The 24,113-nt window shown below is 37.2% G+C and overlaps 1 protein-coding gene and 1 long non-coding RNA gene across 3 annotated transcripts in view; one reads left to right on the top strand and one right to left on the bottom strand.

Annotated features, from left to right (window-relative positions):
- The window catches only part of LRP1B (LDL receptor related protein 1B), a 1,593,459-nt gene that overhangs the window by 80,334 nt on the left and 1,489,012 nt on the right, over window positions 1–24,113 (top strand). The gene's annotated exons all lie outside the window — the stretch shown is intronic.
- On the bottom strand, window positions 4,049–18,291 carry LOC116663603. Its single transcript, XR_004319823.1, has 3 exons — window positions 17,438–18,291; window positions 11,042–11,046; window positions 4,049–4,061 (listed from the first exon to the last, which is right to left on the bottom strand). It is a non-coding gene; the product is annotated as an uncharacterized LOC116663603 (long non-coding RNA).

The following is a 24,113-nucleotide window of genomic DNA, read 5'->3' as shown; positions in this document are numbered from 1 at the left end:
TAATGCTATTTGAAGGAAAAATTATAATCCAAATTGATAAAAGCAAATACGTTGTTTTATCACCACATTCCCAATTAAAATGAGACTCTTTCCTTTAAAATCAAGCATGGTGATGACAGGGGAGGTGAATTTTTTAAATGAGAAAATTGAGATTCAAATTCTCACCCAATTTTATGAACTGCGATAGGAATAGAAGTGACTTGGATGTAGAAATGTAAAAGACAATCCCGGAGCCCTGTGGGGACAGCACGACACTGGGACTGTGCTATTTCTGCTTACTCCTACACAGGCACTTCCTTTTTTGTTGTTTTTAACTTGGGTAATATCGTAATGGAGAAAATGCATATATGCATTTACAGAATGTCAGTAATCTTGAAAACTAGGATGTGTGGACATACATACATAGTTTCAAAAAGGAAATTACATTTAAAGAGAACTCATTTAACTTTTTCTTCCTTTTTATATAAGTCAATGCGTATAAAGATGGAGAAACTAATAGGCTGCCTATATAAAATTGGGCTTCATCCAGCAACTCTTAGGTATTTTTATATTTAGCACAGATATGAATATTAGCATGTGTCTGCATGCCCAAGAAAGAAGTAAAATGGGTCAAACCTGAAAGATGTTTTGTCAACCCTAACCCTTGTTTCTGTTAACAGTTACGTGTTCATAATAATTATGAGTGTTTCTGTATCAGGATGACCAGTGATGTCTTTTCATGATGTAGGCTACAGGAGGAAATAGTCATGGAGAGAAAAAATAAAACTGATGAATGTTCCAGGGGCTTTAGATTTTGTAATCTGAAAAAAAAAAAAAAGCACAAAAATTTTTGCCTGTTGAAAAATTACTCAAAGTTGAGTTTATGTTACATGAAATGATTGGCATTGTTGGCATATGTGTGTTTATAGAATGATTTTGTAGATGTAAGTGCATTCTCAGACCTTTTCCAGAGCCTATGTGTGCACATCTCCCAGGTCTGCAGGAGGGGTGTGCAGAGATCAGCTCCAGCTCTGACGTAGGTCATCGTACTGAATGATATGGGTGGATCAGCTGCCTAAAGGAGCAGTCACTAGTCAGTTTACTTCTGGACTGTGCCACATGGGCCAACTCACATTTCACTTTGCTAAGTGAGCTAATTATATTGCCTGGTTCCCTGATGAATGATATGAAGTTAGCCATATGGAAATTTGCCCAAAGATGGAAGAATATGACTTCTTTTTCCTTTCATGTACATACAAAGGAAGGGGTTGTTGTGGCGTATTGCACCAGCAGGAAATGGCTATTTTTCAAGTTCTAAATAATTGACTCAAATATAAAATTATGATAAAAATCATATTTGACTTTTCTAATAGTGAAAAAGCAAAATGGTGTTAGATATATAGAAATAATGCCAGGTAAATATACTAGTGAAGATTGAAAATATAGCTCAGACAAATCACGCATGTTTGTGGAGATATTTTAGGGTTACTAGTAAATTGGTTAAATAACAATTTTTCTGGACTGTAAAAGTCTATAATTAATATAACTTATTTATTTAGTGTCTGTTGCATACCAGGCCCTTTTGGTACATAGGGCTTTTACATAGGGCTGAGCAGTAAAATATGACCCTGTTAAATTTCTTCGTCTCTTCATTTGAATATCAGTATTAGGAGGGACTTTATTAAAAGAATTAATAAGGCTAATTCTTTTAACAGAAAGATCTTACCTAGTAAATAACTATGCACCTGTGTGCTTTTTCTTACCTTCCAGGGAAAAGATTCTGTCATTAACCTGTTGAAAAATGGATTGACAGCTCATTTTTAGAGTAAAGGAAAAATATAGTTGATCAATGAAACATTTAATAATTTTTGGTTGTCATAGTGCCAAATAAATACACTCTTTTATTTTTATTTGACGTCTAGTAACTCTCTAGCTGACATCCTGTATATGATCACTTAGTTTTTCTGATTTAAATTCTTCAGATCTGTCTTGCTGTCCTAAAAAAAGGAAGGTTTTATTGTTGTTTTCTATGTACAACTATATATCCACTTTGAATAATGGTTTAGATTGTCATTTGGTTCTAAAAGATCATCAGTGGGCACCTATGGCCATTGCTGTCACAGCATAGGGGATGTAAGGAATTGACCTTAATAACGGTGGTCTTAAAAAAAAGTGGGAACTATTCTGTGCATTAAAATTTTGAACACAGTGAATAAAGAAAATTCACATTGATTGTGTTTCAATATATGGTAAGTTTGACTCTTGAAAGATACCTTTTTCCTGTCAGATCAGTTCTGTTCACTTGCTTAGCTAAGGAATGTCATTCCAGTTAAAACTAGTTAACCCAGATTAGTGAGCATCTGGGAGTCTTTAGGAGTTTTTAAAATAGATTAAGATTAAGCAAAGATAAGCAAAAATCATATTATCAATAGGCCAACGTTTCCCAAAGTGGGTTCCATGGAATAATAGTGTCCCTAGAGACACTAAAAATGAAAAGCAGTGAGCTTCGTTGATATGTGTGTTAACTTGTATCACACTCCTCCTTGAAACATCACACTTTATAGAGAGATGAATGAGGAATCCTGGGATGAAGGCACTTACTTGGTGTGGTTAATCCATCATTCAGTAATAGCAATAAAGGACACATCAACTCTTTAATACATGAAAACAAAAAAATAACTAGACCTTTCCTTACCTGGATGAATTTCCACATGACTAATTCCAAATCATGGGAGTTTGGATAAGAATTCAGGTGGTTAGAGTAATACATTTCAGCATTTTTACTAGGGCACACTTTTTACAGGTATAGATTGAGAAAGGCTTTTCTAGACTTAGTATATATAGCTAAAGTAAGTTTTGCCAGGACTGTTGAAGAAACATTGCCCAATTTTTTTGTTGCTAGTAACAGACACTTAAATCAAAAAGGGCATAATTCAGAATCACCTCAGACTGTTGAGGTCAAATGATATATAGACGTAAATATGTAATTATTGGGTATATTATTGCTTTAAGAGGATGTAAATTCTGAACTCACTTGTGTTCATTCCAGGACACTCTACTTGGAACATTCAGAAAAGAAATAATTATTTTAACTTTCTGTTCTAGTTAGCTCAGCCTTCACCAATGAACACAAACATTTTAGAGGTCACTATTATGCTTACCTACATTTTTACAGTACACTGACCTATAAGCTACTTAAATTCTGGGGTTTTAATTTCATCATCATTATTGCAGCTTTCTAAATGCCACCGTATGTAGCTTACTGCCAAGTAAGGCTTATCAGGAGGCTGGGGTTATGATGTACTACCAACAATAGCATTCCGTTAAGGCCAAAGCCATTTATTTCATGTGGCGAGCTTACAGCACACATTTTGCAAAAGAAACTGAATATTGACAAAGCTACAGAAAAAAAAATGCACAAGTATAGTATTCATTTTAGCATTTACTTTCAGTTACATCCCCAAATTTAACAGTTCTCAATTTATTTTACCATAATAAAAAAGTAACCATCTTTTCTCCTATAATGAGGAGAAGTATAACTGTGTAGATTAATTTTAATTTAGATGCGTGGCCTTCATAAGTTTAAAATATGTGTAATATGCACGTTTTCAATTCTGAAGTTGTGCCGAAAATTTTGGAGACTATGTAATTGAAAATCCACATAATATCTTTGCAAAAGTAAATTCTTAAGACTTTCTATCCTTCTGTACTGAATTTCAGGTTTTGTCTTCTCTACTTCCCAGTGAGCTGGGTCGCTGAAAGTCAGAATACCTACAATACAAGCCAACGCAACAAAACTTCATTCTGAAAATTCTAAAAGGTTTATCAATTCCTATAGAAGTTAGCCCTATCAAAAACCAAAATACTTGTTTAAAAATAATTTCTGTGGGTTTCCAAGCTAGTCAAATGAAAAGATAAGACAACAGCAACAACAAAATGCTTTTATTTTGTTCTGTTTGGTTTTGCATACCTAGGGTTTAGTTCTTTATTGAAAGTTACAGTTTTCAAAAGTTGTCTCCAACGATATCATTGCCATTTTCTTTATTCTTTTCAGGTAATTCCATGTAATAGACTTGTGCTCTCTACCTGCTTTTCTTTCCACCTCTTGTCTACCTTGGTTCTATAAATTCAGTTCCAGCTTTTACATGGTTAACTAGTCAGATATGGCTGTGCCTTGGAGTGACCAACTGCTCCTCTGAGCTTCTGTATAACAGCTTTCTTGTCCCTGACAGATCTCTGGGACCTGCTGTGAAAGGCAAGTTATAGATTTCCTTCTCCCTTTCAAAGAGGCAGTCTTAACAAAAAGCATGAGGATTCAACTACAGAAATAAATACGGGTCTGCAAAAAAATAAAGCAGGAAAAAAAAAAGTTGACATTGGTTCCATGACATTTAGAAATATATTTTCACAGGCTAAGGGACCAGCTCAGTAGAAGTGCTCATCTAATTGTTGAAACACTGAAGTTTGTAGATGTGTCTCTCTGGGCTTTATATAAATGGTGGTGCCAGAAAGAGTAACCAACGGTGCATAAAGTTGTAGCTACTCACTAAAATTTTTGGATTCAAGTTTTTGCAGTTACACAGCTAAAATTTTTCCTACTTCTGTCATATCTGTCTTGACTGTCATTCAGCTAAAATGCAAGTCAATCCATTTGGGGGGAAAAAAGAAGAAATGGAAAAATAGGTCTAACTGATTTGACTATCAGGCTAGACACTTCAGTCTTTCATTTTCTTTGAAAATGCGATTGGCATTTTAATAGACAGGAATCACTCCTAGATATAGGCCACTTAATAAAAACGTTATTTGTTGATTTTGGGGGTCTGGTTTTTCAGACCAAACTAAACGTGTTGAGTTATTTTAAAAAATCCTCAGTAGAGCTTTTTATGTGCATTATCTAGACTAGATTTTAAACTGTTTCCCTTTGATTCCATGGGATAATGCGTAACTGGTTTTGGTTTCATCTCTATCAAGGAGAAGAATCAGTTTTTAAATGGTAAAGGCAGAACACTCATGAGAAAATTGAACTAAAAAAGAGATAAGGAAATTATATGAGAGAACAGAGTTCCTCTAAATGATTTCAAACCTGTCCTTCAGAAAAACTGACCTCGCAGGACATGCAAATGTTATTTCAGAACCCTTTATTCTTTGAAGAACAGTAACAAACAGAAGATATAGAAGACTGGAAACATGAACATTTTCTGGTTGTTAAAAAATAACAAATATTATAAACATAGTATTATTTCTAGGCAAACATTTAGGTTGTTAAGGAGGTGGCTGCAGGATTATTAAAAATTGCCAATCACTGGAGACCAAATTGTGTTCACCAAAGCTATAAACAAATACAAATACATTCTAATCCAACCTCATTTTAGTTTTATGCTACTAGAAGTACTCGGGGGAGAGGACTCAGAGTTGGGAAGATACACTGTATCAATTGCATTATTTTCATATCAGCAATTAATTGAATGGATCCCAATAGCCCCAGAGGAGAAACTATGAAAAATAGAATTAGCTGCATTTTATAACTAATTGAATAGCAAGTTTCTGGAAAAGTGCCGCTTCATTAATTGATAAACACTTATAGGATCCTCCTGTATCCTCTACTTTAGTCGGGCATTTTCAACAATTTTAGCAAGCCATAAATGAAAAAAATTTTGACACGTCTAGATTATATAAAACAACGAGGAATAGTGAATACAATGAATGACAGATGGAGGCAAAATCAAATAGAAAGTAGCTAAATTCAGATTCATTAAAGCACGTTTTCGTATTACCACCTCTACTTTTCCCTGACCTGCTAATCATCACCACATCCAGCTACTCAGACATACGCAGTAAGACTTGCCTCACCACATATACCCCAGCTCCTCACAGTCCCAGGAATTCTATTTGGTTTGTGTTTGGTAAGGGTTCTACTTACTGCCCTTTTTTTAATCTGAGCATTACAAGACAGCCATTATTTGTTGGTACCCATTCTCCTCTTTTTTTTTTGATCAGAACCTCCTAACTACCTGTGTTTCCATTACCCGTGGTCTGTGACCCACACACATACACACATCACAGTATTTTCTGTGGAAATTCTAAGGTTATATAAAGATGACGGAGACTGATGTGGTTTACAGGCTTCTGGAGTTGGACAGATTTGACTGGAATGGGGAAGCTGTCTTGTAATGGAGAGGAGCCATCCATGGCTGTCTCCAGCCTGACTCACTGAGTACATTTTGACCGAGACTATTTAACCGGGAAAAACTTCCAATGGTTGCACATTTTATCATCGTTTCTCCTGCTATGATAAAAACCCACTTTTCAGGGTAAGCTGTAAAGATAGTACCAAGGAAGGGAAAAAGGTATGCCTACCAATGGTGGGCTGCTTCAAAAATGTTGGTGCCTGGAAGTCTTTACACATGAACTATTTGTTCTTGTGAGCTCTTGGTATATTATGATACAAAGCCAATATGCATGAGCAAGAAAAAGACAACAATTGACCTAGGCTTTATTTAACATCTTGGTATCAATGCTACGCTTGAGTCTTTTCTGCTGTCCAGCATGAATATATTAAATGAACACCAAAACTAAAAAATGAAGAAATAGAAAAAAAAAAAAAAACCCTACATCTCACTTAGTTGAAGGGTGGAGAGGAGATAGGTACAGATAAGAAGAGATGGGATATCACTGAGTGGTTTTGCCTAACTGAGGAGGACACAAAGGTAGATGGTTTTGATAGGTCCAGAGTTTTAGATCATAGAGGAAGAAATGCTGTCCAAAATCAACTGAACTCCAGACTTGCCTTCATGCAGAGCTGGCTTCCCTAAGAGACAGCCCTGCCATGGCAAGTGAGAATGACCTGCTTTATCAGATAGCCCATTTCCATTAAATGACATAAAAAGTGAAAAGGACTTAGTTTGGTTCATGACCCTATAATTATTGAGTTTTGCTATAATTTTTTTTATATAATCACTATCAGTTCTTGAGACTTAAAGGCATCAGATATCAACAATTCATGTAGTTTCAACTTCATATGCTTTTCTTTGAGTTGGTGAGCAGCCGAAGTTTCTTGTGCCATCCCTGATGTTAATCATATAGAATTATTTAAAACTGGGGACTTCTGTCTCATTCATTGCATTCAGGGTATCATCATTTAAAACAGACACCAACAGCTCGAACCTGTTTGTAAGTCAGCACACCCTTTGCTTCTCGAGTTTCAGCATCATGTAAATGAGCAAGAGCTCAAAGAAACAAGAACATTCATAGCCTAGATAAAATTTAAGGAGGTCGAAAATGTGACTGTAGGTATTTGGAGAAGAAATGTATTTATTTTATATTATTCTGAGGATAGATCTAGTTCCAGGGGTTAAAACTACGAGATGAGTGTCAGTTAAACCTAAGAGCCGGGCAGGTGCAGAATCACTGGCTCATTAGGTGGTGCCTTCTCCCACTGATGCAGAACAATCTAAAAGCCCAACCTGACTCTCAGGGATGCTGCACAGGAAATTGATGCGGCCACTAAGTTTCTTTTGCAACCCTGTGGATGGAGCTAATAAGTGTCTGATACTCTTCTCTGTATAACTCTTTAAGAATGTTTTATTTAAATTTTTTTAACTTTTAGAAGTGTATAAACTATATAAGTAGAACTCATATTTCACACTGTCATTTTAAGGATGGGACCTAAAGATTTTAAGCAACTTCCTTAAAGATACATGGAAGTTAGTGACCGGGCTGTAACCGGAATTCAGATGTCGACATTCACAGTGCAGTATCATTTCCTCTGCACCAGATTTCACTGTTTTTTAATAAGTAATAGCCTACAAATGCTGCCTTTTCCGGGCTGGGGAATTGAAGCTAGCTTTTAGATGTTTTTCTTCTTTTACTCTTCCAGGCTTCCCTGTCACTCCAGGGCTTCACCTCAGGTTCTGAACTTTTTCGCTCCTTCTAAACTTATTATCCTGCTACTTTTTATTATCTCCTAAGTGATTCTCTACCTGCTGTGTGTCTGCAGCTGTGCCCCTGTCCTTATTTAGTTCTCACCCAGACTCATAAACAGCACCATGTGCATGGTGTTTGGTCTTTGTAACTCATTCCCCAGCATTCCCTGGAGGAGAGGGTAGTGGCCGAAACCATTAAACTGGATGAACTTGGAAAGCCACGCTTTCCAAAAGAGAGAGCAGTATGGAAGTGAATCCAAAATCAGTCTCCTTTTTGTTGTTTTTCTCCAGGAATACAGAATTCAAAATAGCCCTGTGGGTTTTTGTTTCTGTGTTTGTTTTGAGCATCCCTCCACTTTAGGCGCTTGTGAACGTGAACAAAGGGAAGAAAGGAAAAATCTGATGCCTATCAGCATTAATGAGTCTTTTTTTAATTCATTAAAATCACAGTTACATATAGTAATCTGTGTGACCCAACATCTGTGCCACATTAGCAAGCACAGTTAATGAGTTTAAATGTGTGCTTGTATTTTTTTAAAAAAATCTGTTGTGTTATGTAGTACCAATCTGTATTACAGAACACACAATAGAAGATCATAATGGGCTGGCAATCTTTATCTTTGTTTTTTCATTAGGAAAATGTGACTGTATGTAACACTTAGTGAATTCAACACTTTGAATCTGTGATTAAAACAGATATATCAAGGGCTTTACCAAGGTAGTTGGATATGTATATTGTTTTCTGTGAAAATTTACAAGTTCCACGATTAACCCATGAAAGCCATGGTATCTGTTTGAAATGTAATTATCAGTACTTTAGTGAAAGCAAATTTAATATATAAATTATGAAACAGATTTTAATTCAGAAGAAGATTGTAGGGAAAATATCACTTTTCCAACATTCTTTTTGATCAATGAAAATTTTGAGTTTTGGGAATTTTAACTATACACATTTTTGCCTCTTTTAGACTTTTACCATCTTGCAATTGAGTGTAATAGTAACAGGGATTAGGCAAAGTGGTGGGTAAAGGAAAAGTAATAAATGTGGTAGTAAGAGACCACGTGTCCATAGAGTAAAAGGGAAAAAAATGCAGTTCTTCAAAAATACCTTTCTGTAAGATTGAACCTCTGGACTAGCTCTGTCTTCATTAACTGAGAATTGTTCTAAGATGTCAGTGGTTGATACAACATTCTCATTCTTCAGTTGGCCATGAAATTCTTGGGCATCCCCTTATCTGATGACTGGTCACACTAAGTAGTCCCTGAGCAGAAGAATTACACATTTTGAAGGCTTATATGCTCACCATCTTTGCTCCTGTTGAGGACAGACTAGAAAGGGAATATTATAAGGGATGATCTAAGGCAATGTTCCTTAGGTGATGTTCTGTTATTTGAGAACTGATTTGGGAAAAAGGTGGGATTGGCCTGTGGATTACAGAGCAAGGAGTTATAGGACATTTGAAAGACAAAATCCAGAGATGAAATTGTCACGAAAACAATTAGACCTAACTATGAGTAACAGAAACAAAACCCACAAGCAGTGGGGCTTATTCTGGCCACATGATTAGGATAAAGAAAGGTGACTTCAAAAGGAAGGTTAGAATGTCCAGGTTAAGAGTTCTAGTGGTTCTCAGCACAAGCTACACGTTAGAAGCATCTGTGGATGTTTTAAAAATACAAATGGGTGGGTTTCGCTACTCGGGAATACTGAAATCAGCTTCTCTTGATAATTGAAGCCCTGACACCTGTCTTTCTTTAAAGCTCCACTGGTGATTTTGATGAGCAGCCAAATTTAAGAACCACCTGGGCAGGGAAAATTCCTTGAAGTGGCTGGAGTATTGCCACGGTGGTTCTCAATAGAGCACCTGCACCATTACCCACAGGTGGGAGGAAGCCATGCTGGGTGTCCTGCCATGCTCTACAGACAAGCTGATTCAACTCAGCATCAGAGTTCTCGTGACTGATATATAACTGGAACCATTTTCTTGGGAAAACAAATTAAACCGAAGAAAATGGGTATAAAAAGGAAATCCTGAATATTATTTGTCTACCTGTTATTGGTTGAAAGATGGCATTAATTGTATCACTAAAAAGGGTCCACCCTACCCATTTTAAATGATTGGCATATGAATGGAATGGATTTTAGATTTTTACTCATCCATGATTATTTTGCTGCATTTCTGTATCAAATATTCTTATTCTACCAATAAATTATTTATTTTCTTCATACTTTTACAGCTTTCCAAAGTGTGATGTTAACATAGAAAGGTAAAATAATTCATTAAAAAGTAATCATCGAGGCACCATTATTTGATAGACACTGTCAAGTTTGTAGTCACTATGACAGTATAATGTATTCCCTGCCCTACTATTATTATAGCGTGGGCAGCTATCCATTATGAATCTTACTGATTATTATAATAAGTTTACTTACAGTTTCTTAAATTTCTGAATGTAAAGATTTATTTAATCATTTTGTATTTGATTAATAAAGATCCTAGTATCTATTTAGGAGTTATCAACAAAATTTAAAATATAATAATTAATCACTTAAGATTTAAAAATACAAATGATATATAATATTCTTGCAGTGTGAACTAGGTAACACTTCCCCGAAGAAGGATTAATTCCACTTCTAGGGAGTGTGTCCCAAAAGGTTTACACAGGAAGCATCGCTGAAAGTGGATTTTATCTGCTCAATAAGAAAAGAAAGGCATAATGTGCTGAGGGAAAAGTATAAATAAAAGCACACTTGTCCCCGTGGTATATTTAGGGACTGAGTAGTAGACAGCTGGCGCTGGACCAGGTGTGAAAATGTTTAGAGATTAAGCAAAAAGGCAGGATCCTAAGCAAACTGGATATTACAGCATTAATAGTTTATTCCAAAAGGCAACAGGAAAAGTGTATCTGCTAATAATGCTCCTGTAAAGATGTTTTTAAAACTGTCAGTGTCTTAGAAGTGTAACTGTGAAAGCAGTGCCTGGATCCGATTAGATATGCAACAACTGGATGGCAAGGAAACTCAAGTTTTCCAGGTAAGATTATAGAAAGCAGGGCAGATTTGAGAGATGCTTTGCATGTAGAATCCTGAGGACTCAGTGGTCACCTGGGAAATGCAGTGTGAGGTAGGCAGACACGACTCCAACTCCCTGGCCTGGATTTGGGGACATTAATGACTGCGATTTCAAGATGAACACACAAACCAAACTCAGGCAGAAGATCAGGTAGAGTTTATGGAACGAAATGAGTTCTCCTTTAAACAAGTTATATTTGTACATGTGATATATCTGGATCAAACTAGTTAGTGAATATTTGAAAATATTAGTCTGGAACTCAGGTGAAAGCATCCTGGTTGAAGGTCATACTTTTGGCTGCTAGTGATACATAACCAGATAAAATGGTTTTAACAATAAAAAAGTAATTATTATGGAACAAGATGTTTTAAGGTTGGGGAAACTGTCTTAATTCAGTATCAGACGTTCCTGTAATTCCACTTTGTTCTTTGACTTTATTAGTGGGAAAGCTTCTTTGTTGTCTTCAAAGAGGAGATTTCATCTCATTGACAATGGCTGGGACACATACCCCTACCTAAACCAGTTCATAGAAGGAGACAGAAGCAACCAGAATTGGTTCAGATGATGCTACACCAAAGGGACTGGGATTAAGTCCATTTTTTCTGGCCATTTAACTGCTTGGATGAGGGCCAACACCCCAACCAATCTGTTTTGACAGCAAGAGGAAGTGTGGGTGTGTTGGAAGATGGGGAGGAGTGGATTCTAGGAGAAAACAATGTATTCAAACAAAAAAGACATAGGCATATATGGATATCTGTATATTCATAATATATGTATGAAGTAATGAAATATGGAATAACGTATGTATGGAAGTAGATGAAACAGGCCATAGAGAAAGAAAATAAAGAATGGGAAGAAGTTTTGAGTAACACCAAGAGGACTGATAACACATTTTTTAAGACAGAAATGTGGAGTGAGGAAATCAGGCAAATATCTAATTTCTGGAAGAGTATAGTTTAAATAATCCTATTAAATATTGTAATATGTTATATTTCAAAACAAAAAAATTGTCAAATTATAAGAATTAAGTTGGAAACATCTTGGCCTCTGGGGGTAATAATGATTCTCAATGGGCCAAGAATGGTGACAGAATCTTATAATTGGGGGGGACTGAGAGATTTTTATATTTGCTTAAAGACTGAGAAATGTTGTAAGGAGGTACAGAAAAAAAAAATTTAAAAAGCAGGGAGAGAATCCTGGGTAAGTAGTCTAATGGGAGCCAGGCAAGAAGATTTTCCTTAAAGAAGTAGAATATCAGACAGAATCATATGCAGAATAGTGTTAAAATTTCAGAAGCTTGTTATCCGTCAGCCAGTGGCTGAGACAATGGGGAGGGGAGGGGGTAGCGTGATGTCTCCAGTCCTCTATTGCCTGGATCTGCAGCCTGTATCTTATCCACATTGAGCTGAATGGAGAGATGCCCCAGAATGGGCCCCAAGCCAGGAAGCCTTCATATCCTCCACAAAGGAGAGCCCGAGGCTATAGGGTGCAAAGCCCTGTGTATCTACGGGTGATTTTTGTTAAAAAAAAAAAAAAAAAAAGGAAAGAAGGAAGATATTACTAAGGATATATTTTGGAACCAAAAATAAAAGAATATGAAGATGGTTAAAACAGTTTTGTACTAGATACGTGGCTGCTGATGTGTAGGATAGTCATTTCCACAGGTCAGAATGCTGAATTCCTGATTTAGTAAAACGCTAAGAAAGAAGCAGCAGCAAGTCTTGGGCATGCTTTCCAGCTGTTAAACAGGCAAGCATCTGACCATGGTTATGGGCTGAGGGACAGGATTTAGCTGAGAGTAAGAGATTGGTGATACATGACTCAGAAAGAGGAACTGAATGGGTGAGAGGATGGGATCCAGATCAGTGGTGGAGAGGTTGGCCTGTGATAGAAGGATTGACACATGCCTCCCAACAGGAGGGCAGAACAGGTGAAGCCATAGCTAATGGAAGAGCCAGGTAGGAAGTGGATGAGTCGGTTCCTACCTATTGACTCCTGCTAGATGCTCTATTGATTTGCTGTGGGTGCTGTTAACAAAGTGCCACACACTGAGGGGCCTAAATTATAAAAATTTTTTCTCATAGTTCCAGTGGCTGGAAGTCCACGATCAAGGGGTTGGCAGGTCCATGCTTCTTCTGAAGGTACTGGGAAGGATCTATTCCCAGCTTCCTCCTAGCATCTGCCAGTTCCTTGGCTTCTGATAGGGCAGTTCCCATCTTCTCCCTGTGCACATGTCCGGCTCTTCACAGGGCAGTCTTTTTTCTAGGTTACCAGTTATATGGAATTAGGGACCACCTGTGCTCTAGTGTGATCTCTTCTTACCCAATTACATCTGCAGTGATCTATTTCCAAATAAGTTCACATTCTGAAGTGCTGGGATTTAGGCTTTTAACATATGCTTTTGGAGGTACAATTTAACCTGGAACAGATGCTGAATAATGGAAGAAGCAAAACGTGGAAATCGAGTGATAGGGAATGGGAACCCAGAACCACTGACAATATGTCATTCTTCTTGAGAAAGCCAGCACATTAAGTAAATCCTATCAATGAATGAGGAAAATCTGCTTTTCTCCAAATATATCTGCTTGAACCAGATGTATTTAGTTCACCAATAACATGAGAACACAAATTATTCCAGTGATTTGATGGCATGTGTCTGGCAGTCTATCTAGCGTGTGCATGTTTATCTCCTTATAAACGCACACAAATAGAAAGTCATATCATACACTGGGTCAAGTTAACACAGAAAGAGTAAGTAGAAGACTGGTGTGCAGACTTGTAAAAAGCACACATATGACCAACACTTAAAGTATATGATTCAGAGTAAAAATATGTGGTGGTGTAAGAAAGAACATGAAAAGCTTGAAATTATGTGGCAACCTTAAAAAATCATCTTTGACAGGTCTGTAAGAACAAAATTATGACATCAGCTGAGATAAAAATAGGTTTGAGCAGGACTGAGGAACATTTGGATTTCAAATATCTAATAAATTGTGGCTGGGAAAAGCTCAAGTACTTCAATGACACTGGCTGGTACTAAATATTTAGAACACCCAGCCCCAATTTCAAGATAACTAATATCACCAAGGCCTGCCCTTACCATCAAGAGTGATTTCTTTCTAGGTCATGAGTCCCAGGCGTATCATCGGTAATAAAAATCTTACACAAATAACTTTTCTAGACTTGCTTTGTACCCCACTCCATCCCCAGCGCAAATCTATCTTGTGCCTTTACTAGTTGCGCCGCTGGTTTGAATACATGCTCAGAAGGTTAAATTCAGCAGTTCAGGATTTAAATTGCCTTATACCTCTAAAGCTTATGTTTCTTTCAAAATATTCCTTCATAATATCCTAGCCCCCAGATATCAGCCATCTCATTTTCATCGCTTTCTCAGTATCAACTTAATTGTGAAAATATTCCAGGGTCATTTATCATTTAAAGTTTTGTATAATGAGCAAAGGATGAAAATCATTACTAAATATATAAGCCCTCCAATAGTCCATAAATTTCCTTAAATTACAACCATTAATATCTTTAGCAGTGGTTTTTCAATTCACATTTCCTGCCGTAATGAACATGAGACATAAATATTGACTGCTTTTTAATATGACTCATTCTTGTCATCTTCATACCATTGATGAGAAGCGTAATTGCAACTGTTTTTAGTCGAGACGCCATAGGGAGCTTCATTCTACCCAGCCATCACCTTCAAGGAGCTAACCATGTAAGAAGTATACACATAGGAAAATATGTGCACACATAGGAAAATATGTGCACACAGATGCATTAACATTCAAATATTAAACCAAAACACTTTTAGAACATGCAGATTTTTTTTCTATAAAGAACTGATTATAAGTATTTTCCAAAGGTAACAGAGGAGAATGAAAAGTCTTAAGTAAGAAAAAGGTTGAAGAAGTCAGTGTTTAGTCATTTGAGTAAAGAGGAGGTCTTTATTTCAAGCTCTAATACACTCAGCCTCTTCCATCTTCCCTGTCACATCAGAAATTAATTGCATCAACTAGTTTGGAGAACAAAAAAGGAGAAAAAAAAGCGAGACAATCTTCAGAAAACAGTAGGAATCTAGAGTTAGAAAAGTATAGATTAGAGTTTTATGAAAAAAGATGTGGGGCAAAAAAAAAAGTATTGAAGAAAAACAGAATGGGATTTCTAGAGGTTTAATATGGTGGAGATATGGTGGGGATTGAGGATTTTGAAAATGAGAAACATTTCCAGAGTAATTTGTGAAGTGTGAACTAAGGGACAGGTGTGTCATTCTTGCCTTCCTAACTTTTTTTTTAAAACTAAATGTTCTTTCTCTTGGAGCCCTCTCTCCTTCACCTCTCTGGACCCAAGTTTGCTTGTTAGTTTATGTATGAAAATAAATTGAAAGTGGATGCATTTAAGTCTCTTCGAGCTCTGTCATTCTATGATTTCATAATTCTAAGAATAAGATAAACATCAGGAAGTTCTGAGATGCATAAAATCAGCGAGACTTGGACATTTACTCACTTACATCTTTCAAATTCCAGAAAAGCTTCTCCCCATCTTCACCAGAATTTGATACTGTCCTTGAGATTTAATAATTATTTTAGCTGTTCTATTAGGAATGTAATATCTCATCATGCATTTGCATTTCAACATAGGGAGACTTTTTAAATTTCTGAGACTGAGCCTCTGAAGATTCTGATTCAGGAACTCTGAGATAGGGCCCCAAACTGTCTTTTAACAAGTTCTCTAGGTGATTATGATGACTGGTCAAGTGTAGGAACAGGAGAAGCAGAGTCATCCAAGAATTTAGTCACTGCCAACAGTAAATGAGGGAGTTAAAAAGTGGGTGGGCCAATAATATGAAAACAACCCAATTAAAAAATGGGCAAAAGATTTGAACAGCACTTCACCAAAGAAGATGTAAGGATGGAAAAGAGCATATGAAAAGATGCTCAATATCATCAGTCACTAGAGAAATGCAGATTAAAACCACAATGAGATACCACTATTTGAATGGCTCAGAAAAAAAAAATAGTCAATACCTGGTGCTTGTGAAAAGTGTGGAAAACTGGAGCACTCATACGTTGCTCGTAAGAGTGCAGACTGTTAGAGCTGCTTTGGGAAATAGTTTGATGGTTTCTTATAGAGTGGCACTTACCATATGACCCTGAAACTCTACTTCTAAGCATGTACCTAAGATAAATTAAACTTTTGGTAGTATAAAATCTGTATATCAATGTTTGTACCAATTTTGTACCTAATTACCAAAAATGGGAAACAACCCAAATGTCCTTCAATCGGTGAATGGATAAATAAAGAGTGTTCCATCCATACCATAGAACGGCACTCAGATTTAAAAGCAATGTACTGCTAATACGCACAGCAAATCACAAACACTATGTGATAGAAGCCAGAGTCACAATGCCACATACTCTGTAATTCCATGTTATATGACTTTCTGGAAAAGGCAAAACTATAGGTATGAAGAGTAGATTAGTGTTTGCCAGGGGTTGGGGGCAATAGAAATGTTGACTACAAAGGGGCTATACATTTATCAATCCCATAAAACTGTACACCAAAAAGAGAGTTCCACTGGATGTAAATTTTTTAAACAGTGAACATATCCTCTCTATCTAGCTCCTTAACAACCAGAACACTCTTGTTTTTGCTCATGGATTAGAACTGATCCTTAAAGATAATAGGGATTCAGGAATTAGTAATTGAATGAATGATTAAATAGATTTTAAAGATTAATGTGAATTTTTTTTTTTTAAGTTTTGAGTTCTAAGTAGTGATAAAATGAAGCACAGTCCATTCCATCAGGGCTCACTAAGAGTGGGATAATGAATCAAAAACTAAAACACATACCACTGTGCATTGTCTAACCCAGACTCCTGAAAAGACAGCTACTCTCGGTCAGTGAGCAAATGTACAGATTTCAGATGAAAGAAATGTTGTCACTCTTGGTATCTGTTTTCAGAGGCACTCGGGAGAGTGTTACACAGCTATTGAATTGCAAACTCTACCGCTTCCACACTATGTGGTCTCAGCCACGTTGCTTAGCTTGTGTGCCTCTCCCTGTTTTTAATCTGAAAGCTGGTAATAATGCTACTTATTTCAGTGGGCTGTTGGAGGAGTAATTGAACAAATGTGAATGAGAGCATTAGGGTCTGGCACATAACAGGCAGTTGATAAAGGTCAGCTACTGTTAGCCTTTTTCATGGTGTAGCAGGCATCCCATTCGTGTATTTCATCCTATTCTCTTGACAGAGAAAGGTGGAAATGTGTCCTCCTCCTTATAGTTACTATGCAATCTCCATATTTATAGACTATCAACATATGCCATAAAAGTGTAATGGAAAGACCAGAAAGTAAAAATCAAGAATGCTGAGTTCTAATATTTGCTTTTTCACATATTTCCAACAGAGTATATGGAAAAGGAGCAACCTCTATAAATCTGAATTTCTTCACTGACAAAATGAAAGGATTGGGCTAGACAGTCTGCTGGGTCTTTTAAATTCTGGGATTCTCCAATATGCACCGACGACGGGTGAATACAGCAATCTGACCCCTCTCTATGGGAAGCGAAGTGCACGTGGTCAGATATATGGCGCCCCTACTCTGCACACAAAGCACATGCAAATTCCCCTCATCTGTTTCTTCTGAGCAAGGGTGACCTTTCCCAATCTGGTATGAATTACAAAATCTTTGCTAGCCGCTACAAGTGAATAGATCATATTCTTGTAGCACCCATAAAAGTCATACCTGCTGTCAACTTGAGAAATTTTTGCTCCGTGCTCATGTTTCTCTTTCCCTGTCAGAGGAGGAAGGCAATTCTTCTTATGAGGAGGACAAGATGTACCATGAGGAAATATGAAAAATAACCCACTCCTGGCCCCAAGAGCTCAGGAAGCTACACATTCAAAAACAAAAACGTGTTTATGTTTTTATGTAAATAGTCAAGCTGTGTGTTCTCATCTTGTCTGCTGTATGGGTACTGAAGGTAAGATTGGGCTATACCCTCCAGAAAGTAGCACCCTCCCCATTCCTACCAAAATGTAGTCTTTACTGCCTGAGAACTTTGTATTCGTTTGGCTGTAACAGAAATGCCCATGCACTTCACTATCTGGGGAAAAGGGTTTTAAGTTAGCCTCTCAGAAAATGTACCTAACTGAATTTAGCTTATTAGCTTCAGTCACTAGAGGTTCTTTGTGATGGAAAGTGTGTGTGTGTGTATGTGTGTTTTCTAAATATATTTCATAAAAATTGATGATTTGGAAAAGACCCAAGGTGTTATTTCTCACACAGATTGATTCTCTCAGGAACATGGCCACCATGACATGACAGGGCAGGTCTGGTCATGGAAGCTAGCCTTTAAAACAGTGAACATGACGTTGTGCTTTTCAGCTGTCTCAATATGATTATGCATATAAGCTGAGAGAGAAAAATGGTGCAACTTGATTGAAGCACAGGCATGAAACTCATATCTTAACAGATGTGTTCTTTAAGTTTCAAGTGGAATTAAAAATGTGAATCAACTTGTACCAAAGTTTGCACAGCTGTCACTATGTTTTAAAGGTGGCAGTGGCTTGACAGTTCCCAAGAAACAGGCAAAAATAAAGTGTGAGGGGTTTTTTTGGATGGGATTTTGAAATGTTGATATTTATTTTTTAATGTGTTTCATAGGCCAAGTAACTATCAGATCTAATGAGTGTCTCCTTTGTCTCTTCTCGCCTTTGTAAGAGCTGGGCTTACCCTGTTCCCCTATGTAGATATCTAGGCAATGGATACTGGAAATTTAAGGAAGACGCCAGGCAGTAAGTCAAAGCTATTCATCCAAGTTATCACTGTAATTCTATTTCTGCTTTAGCCTTCCACTTTAAAATAATGAAATACATTTCTCCTCACAGTATGTAAAGCTTTTTTTTTCTATTTAGATGATATTGAAAAACAATTAGCCAATCAACTCATCAATACATTGCAAAGCACACTGCGTGAAAGTCATTCTTCTGAGAGGAAGGATTTATCTTCTTTTAGGAATTTAACCTAAGGCACAAACTACCAATGGACACGAGGCCTACCCCAGGTGACCCCGCTCTGATGAAGCCTTCCCAGGTCCTCCGGGAGGAGTTAATGTCCCGCTCTGCCTACTGTCATAGCACTTTGTATTGCACGCTTTTCATCTGTTATCACCAACTATTATGCTATTGTTAAAAGCCCCGGTTCTAGAATTCAAATTCCCTGACTTAGTAACACGTTAGTCCCCTCATTTCTAAATAGAAATAATAAAAGGACTTGCCTCATACAGTTGAGATGCTAGTGGGGCAGCACCACAATCCTAAAGGATGGTTTTGGGTGAGTACATCCTGCAGAAAATTGTGGTATGAAGGTTAGCTATTAAACTGTTCCTAGCAAAAAACTACAAAAAATGACCAAAAATGGTTATGATAAAAATACAGATAGAAAAAATTACGTGGGAGTAAAAATTACATACTGACTGAGGTGGGGGGTGTTTGGGATAGGGAGCTGAGGGGAAGGTTGTCTGCCAGACAAGTTAATAATGGTGCCCAGTAATAGAAATAGGAAAATTTCTTTTAGGAAGGAAAAAAGTGTATACGTAAAAGTGTATCAAGAAACATCAATTTGTCCTGTTTTATTTTCTTCCTTATACGTATTACTACCAGCATTATCTTTAACTTTTTTGTTTTGTTTCCTCTGTTCCAACTGGAATGTAAAAACTCTATTATAGCAGCAATATTACTTGTACTCTCTTTATCTCTATTTAGCAGTTGCTTTATAAATAGCTGTTGAATAACTGTGTGGAAGAATGAAACATCCAAATGAATTCAGGAGGCAGGTGTAGATTTTATAGAGTGTCAGAAGAAGAACTATAGCTAATCAAATAGAAAAAGAAAAACAGATTCTAGTGTAGCAGTGAGAACCTGGAGAATTCAATTAATATAAGTGTATAGAGGATCAAGAAAATAGGGTTTGGTGGGTTTTTTTTTTCCCTTTTTTTGATAAAATTCTCTAGCTCAAGAGCAAAATGCAAATAAAGAGTTCAGCTGACTGTTGAGATGACAAGCATATAATGAGAGTGAAGGGGGTTAGAGAAACTTGGTCTTAACGCATTTATTCCTCAGGTGTGATCCCTGGAGCAGCAGCAACAAAATCACCTGGGAAACGATGGGACCCCATTGTTTTGGGGGTGCCTTATCCTAGATCGACTGAATCAGAAACGCTGGGATGGGATCAGCAATCTGTGTTTTAACAAGTCCTGCAGGTGCTTCTGATACAAGCCGAAATTAAGAACCAATGCCCTACGTTGTTGAAATCACTGAAACGTGAGCCTTGGCTGAGAAAGTTTAGACACCACGACAATGGAGGGCTGCTGGACAGCTGCCTTGTTGGGGAAGCCCTGGTGAGGGGACATCTAATGTGGTCGCAGTGACTGTAAAGTCTCAGGATTGTGGTTGTGCTGCTGGATGGTTGTGGGATGAGAGAGCTCGCAGACATTCTCTGGGTTCAGGGACCCTTTCTACTCTGGCCCAATAATCACAAAAGATGATGTAGTTAAGTTTGTTCAAAGAGCCAATAACTGCAGATAAAATCAGAAAGGTACTGTCAGCAGCCTTAAGCGAGCAGGCCGTGGGGCCCAGGCCGAACGAAGTTCACAATAGCTTGCACCTGGTAAGAGGTAAATGTACGCATGCGCTGGTAGCGTGAGTCAGCATTCTGAACACCACGCATGCGCCACGAGCTTTCTAAAAGGACAAATGCGTACACCTGAGCGCCGCCCGCACGCGCGCCACCCACTTGTGCTGCGATGAAGTGCTGTTTTGCTCCATGTTGGCTCCCTGCGCCTTCTTCCAGTTGGGGCAGCTCACCTCCTCGGATCCTCTCAAGCCTCCCTCGGCTGACAGGTAGGGAAATCTTAGGCTCAGTATGTTTTCTCTAATACTTTGAAAGTATGAAACCTTCTCTCAGTTCTCAATCATTATAACCCGAGGAGTATTTTAGCTCATTTCAGTAAGCATGTATTGGCTACAGATGTTTCTGCATGTTCCTTTGTAAGTGTATAAAGGTGGCATTGGGGTAGAATGCCATTTTGGGGGCACCAGAATTGCCCAGTATGCTTGCATTCTCTGAGGAATTTACTTTGTGCTTGGTATGTTATAGTCCATTTTAGATAGTACGCTGGTCATTAATATTTTCTGTTTTGTAGTTTTTGTTTTGGTATGAATAACCTCTTAGAAATTAATCTCCTCAGAATAAAATATGGGTTTATAGTCTAGTAATTGTGTTCTATAACTGCTCTTTTGGAAAAAAAGCAAAAACAAAAACAACAAAAAACAAAACATGGCTCTCCCATTCGTACATGACGTATCTGAAAGTGGCATTTCTAATCAGTATGACTGCAATGAAAGTACGGGTCACTTGCAGAATGCATTATGGAGCCACTCTTTGGCTGACAACTTCAAGTTGCCAGCGAGGTCTTCCTTGGTTAGTGTTATTTCCAATTGGCTTTCATGTCAGTCACCAGAATGTCTATCCAGTTTGTCCATTTAAACAAAAACCTAACTTCCTGAAGAAATAATAAAATGAGCTAAACATCTCCAAAATAAATTCTATCCATCTCTATATAAAACTGGGACATCGTTTGCTTGGAAAAGAGACTAGAATCTTAGCCCATACAATACGGATGGCTACGCCTTCTTTCTCATGCCAGTACAATCAGGAACTAAGTGTATTTCAATACTTACAGCAAATGATAATCTGGTTCTTAAAACCACTTATACTAGCATGTTGTGACATTATCTGAGATCTTTGTACTGTTGCCTAGCCTAGTAGACAAACCTCTTCCATTCATAGCTGCAATGTGAGGCTAAAAGCATTCATACACATTTTTTTTCTTACACAGCTGCCTGATAGCGTGGACCAAAATGGAATTTACATTCCATTGATCATATGTGAGCATATTCTGTTTTGTTAAAAGATTGAGTGTATCTCAAAATACATCTTATGTGAAACCCTTTTCAGAGAGAAGCAATATGTTATTATAAAAATGGAAACCAACCCTAGAGGAAGAAGGAGGTAAAGGTATTTACTTGGTAGCCACTTGAACTCCTCTGGAGAGGCAGGACTCGATGGGCACACAAGTGAAGGAGTAAAATACTTCCTTTCGTGGGATATGAGAATTATCTGCTAAATCTGCATCCCAGTTTCAAACTGTCTTTTCCGCAGCCTTCCATTGGGTCTAGAATTTCATTCTGAGGGATCCATTCACTGGATCGAGGCATTGTGCATCAAGTTGTCTCATGATAAAATGTGAATGATCCTGGAAGAAGCAATATCTTCCCTTTACACCCAGTCTTTGCCCCCTACCCCAGCCACTCATGTCCCAGGTGAGTTAGCTTATTTTACCTTGAGAGAGGTGAGTGTTCTTGTAGAATGGACCTGCCATATTCTATAGTACATATGCTCTTGGTAAGCACATGGCTTAATCGGGATCTTCACTCCAGACAGAAAGTAGAAATAACCTTATTACAAAGAGACAGTATGTGAGCTTAAACCGATGACTTCATGCCAGGGCATTGGGTTATGAAGTCACTTCAAGGCAATAAAGTGAAGAATTACTCCAAATACAAGAAATGGGGAATCATGTGAAAAGTAGTCAGAGGCCAACATACAACACTGACATGGGGCTTGGGGAGGAGATAATGATATATTTGCTGAGTCAACTTATAATGTGTAACTGGATATGGGCAAGGGTAAACACTCAAATCAGAAGCTATAGGAAGTTCTAGTTCAAGTCTGACACTGGGAGTGAAAGTCAGATTGTTGACAGAAAGGCCTGGAGCAAGGGTAAATTCGCAGTTGATGCGGATATGATCCTTCTGGTGGAGGGTGCTACCTTTTTGCACCACTTTAGTACCTGGCCTCCACAGATCTTCAGCTGTGGTTGTCTAGACAGAGCAACATAAAATGATGAAATTTAGTTATTTATTATTTTTCAACATGACTGAATGAGCAAATATTTTATAAAGTTATCTACAGCCTGCAAAAAACCCCAGAAAGTCCAACTAAGGAATGTACCTAGAACACCACACCCTTAAATTCACTTAGACCTGTAACGTTCCTTTGAGCATGGAACAACAGCAAAATGCACCTCTTAAACTGCTCACCTTCTAAAACAAAGCAAAAAATAATAATGAAATGCATGTGTTTCAAATTCACGTAATTAACTTTTCCAGTGTAAACACAGAAGAGATTATGCTATACATTCTTAATTGAAAAGTGTTTCATTGTAACTTTTTTTACATTATGTTTTAAAGAGCTCAATTTACAGTCTGTTTTTTCATTATATTGTTTTCCTGCTCATGCTGGGAAAACAAAGCAAGATGGTCCAGGATTGGCCTTCTTTTCTTAAAAGTATGAACTACCTGGTGAACTTTCATTATATTCCTATAAAAATAGTAACCAAAATATACACTTCTGATCTGACATTCACAAGTCCTAATGTAATAAGAAGAATCTAGTTTCATGCTCCTTGTGTTCTAAGAGTGTAAATCACTTTATGCAAATTTACATTTTTATGAAGTAGAAATTCTGAATATTTTTAGCCTTGAAATGGCTTTAAAATGCAATAATCTTTTGGCACCAGGGCTTAACAAGGACAAATATTCGTGCAGTGAAACGAAAGGTCATCTGATTGAGAATATTTAAATATGTTCTTCATCCTTATGCAAAAGTTGGTAGTATATTTTTTGTTCTATCATGTACAAAGTGAAACTTAGGAAGCTTTGTTAATTTTTATTCCATTTTTTTCTGTTAAATATAATTGCAACATTCTATAGGGCTGCTAACTTTTTATAAGTAAATTATGTATCACCAGAGGTTCTTTATAGGAAGCTATACTCCAATTAGGACTAACACCAGATCATAAGTATCAAATTAAAATACTTAAAAGAGCTTCTTGGAGCAGGAGGTTAAACTTATATCTTAGACCATTTTGTTACTGTGATACGTATAAAATAACTAATGTATAGTTTATTAGCATGAATGTTTAAAAGAGTAAAACAAAAATGACAACAGTTGATATTTTCTAGTACTTTTCCTCTCATCAGTGAAGTCCTGATTTACTCTA

The sequence above is a fragment of the Camelus ferus genome, chromosome 5, assembly GCF_009834535.1.
Source record: "Camelus ferus isolate YT-003-E chromosome 5, BCGSAC_Cfer_1.0, whole genome shotgun sequence".
Classification (NCBI taxonomy): Eukaryota; Metazoa; Chordata; class Mammalia; order Artiodactyla; family Camelidae; genus Camelus; species Camelus ferus.
The sequence above is the reverse complement of the archived record's forward strand: the minus strand, read 5'-3'. Positions and strand labels throughout refer to the sequence as shown.